Raw genomic sequence first — 2375 nt, forward strand, 5'->3', positions numbered from 1 at the left:
GCCGGCAGCGGGGGCCGAGCCGGCTGTGGGCAGGCTGCGGGCGCCACGTGGGAGTCCTCCCGCCTGGGCTGCTGAGAGTCCGGAGGACCGAACCGGACCAGAGCAAAGTCACATGCCGCCGCCTCCTCTTTCCTGGAGTGTGACGTGGAGGAGGCCCAGCGAGTTCTCTGCCCTGGGGCAAAGACAGAATTGTTGGGGGTTTTTCGTAAAAGGGAGACTTGGCTTTGCTTTTCTTACACACTCTGGATGCTGGCGCTTTTGCAGACAGTCTGCCAGCGACCCAGCCCCAGCCTCCGAGGCTTGGTTGCGGGGTGAGGGTTGGGGGTGGGAGAGGCATTTAGCTAACCGGATAGGAAAGGCTGCTTTTCCTTCTTTTTTCTCACTCTCTGCATTTGTTGGCTTCGGTGAGGACAGTACTGGGCCCAACACCTGCTTCACATGTGATTGATGTTGCAACTTTTACTTACAAAAAATTGTAAATATGCCTTCGTATAAAGTGCAGCGCGCACAGCCCTTGGTGATTTTGAAATGTTCATTGGAAGGCAGTGGTTTTTCTAATTAAAAACAAACATATCAAATTGATTTAAAACTATTGGGACACTCCTCATTATACAAGAGGAATCTCATTTCTTCCAACATCATTTACTTCTAAAAGAATGGATCATTCCTAATCGAAAAAAGGGCACGTACTAGCCCAAATCGACGCCAGTGCCTTGTGGAGGAAAGGGGCCACGTGCTAACCTGACAAGCTCAGGGGAAGCCTGCATCGCAGTTTTGCAAGCTCAGACTTAAAGTAACCACAAAGGATGGTCTGAAATTAAACTTCAACTTAAAGCAGTTTTGGTGGGTAGTGGTCACGTCCTGGGCCGGTATATTCACTGACAAGGTCAACCTTTATCTGTCTTTATGCATCGACTAGTATAATAACATACCCGTCTGGGTAACTTGTAACTTCCCTTTTTCCGGACCCCTTGGGGCACAACCTAATGTGCTGGGCGCCAGGACAGATACCACAAATTCTTTCATTGTTATCATGTTAATTGTTCCTGCACCCACCTAAGTATGTGTCTATCATTTTACTTTTTTTTTTAAAAAAAATATATTGATTTTATTTACAGAAAGGAAGAGAGAGGAATAGAGAGTTAGAAACATCGATGAGAGAGAAACATCGATCAGCTGCCTCCTGCACATTCCCTACTGGGGATGTGCCCTCAACTAAGGTACATGCCCTTGACTGGAATCGAACTTGGGGCCTTGACTCTGCAGGCTGACGCTCTATCCACTGAGCCAAACCAGTTAGGGCTATCATTTTACTTTTTATCCAATCCCAGGGGTTTCCCTGCTCTGCTTTCTCCTGCCTCTCTAGTCTATCACCAGTGGATTTCATGTAACTCACCTACGTCCTTTTCCTTTGATTGCAATGTATAAACACAGATGTAACCAGCCCATTCTTGGAAGCATTATCTCAATTCATTGAGTTTCTGCTTCCCACCTCAAATAAACTCACAAAAATTCTTTACAGGTGTCAATGTTTGTTTGTGTTTTTACGTTAACAGCCTTTAATGTATTTCTACTACCTTCGAAGGGTTAGTGTCCCTACCTTGTATGAAGAAAATAAACCTTTAAGAAATCAGGATATTCTTTTTTAAGCTTTCAAACTATAGCGTAAAGCAGGGTTTTCAGCTGGTGTGCTGCAAGAAGTTTTAAAACATGCAGTACCTGACTATTTAGTCAGGGGCTCTGATCTCTTTTCCCTTTCATTGTCAAATTAAAAAATGACAATAGCCAACACAGCAATAGCCATCTGGGTGTGAATGAATCAAATTTATACTTTTTTTTTTTTTTTTGGTGTGCTGCAGAATTTCAGTGATTAGTTTATGTATGCCATGAGATGAAAAAAAGATTGAAAATCTCTGGAGTAAAGAAAGCAAGGGATTTTGAATCAGACCTACCTTGGTTCAAGGCATGTGCTTTCCCTATGTGGTCCATTACTAGAGTACTTACTGTCTTAAAAGGCACCTCCTCCACAAAGTTTCCCTTTTCCAAAGTGGAAATCAGATGCAACTTTTCTTTACTATCCTACTAAACATACTGCTTTTAAGTTTCCCCTTACATGCATCATTTTCAAAGTGCCTTCCTATTTTACAGATGAGGAAATTAATGCCAAATGAAATAGTTAAGGAACTGAAATATGAACCCAGAGCATCTGGGTGCAAGTTTATTGTTGTTTGACTCCACTGTACCTACTTTTATCAGCCACCCAAGGTGCTTATACATCAATAAAACTAATGATAAGCAATGTTTAATACTTAAGTATGTTTGTGCTAGGCACTCTTTAAGCATTTTACCTATTTTTACTCATTCAGTCCGCAACA

The 2375-nt window shown here is 42.7% G+C and overlaps 1 protein-coding gene across 1 annotated transcript in view; it reads left to right on the top strand.

Moving 5' to 3' along the window:
* Nucleotides 1–2375, top strand: part of ADK (adenosine kinase) — a 330393-nt gene that overhangs the window by 364 nt on the left and 327654 nt on the right. The gene's annotated exons all lie outside the window — the stretch shown is intronic.

The sequence above is a fragment of the Myotis davidii genome, unplaced genomic scaffold, assembly GCF_000327345.1.
Source record: "Myotis davidii unplaced genomic scaffold, ASM32734v1 scaffold134, whole genome shotgun sequence".
In the NCBI taxonomy this organism is placed as follows: Eukaryota; Metazoa; Chordata; class Mammalia; order Chiroptera; family Vespertilionidae; genus Myotis; species Myotis davidii.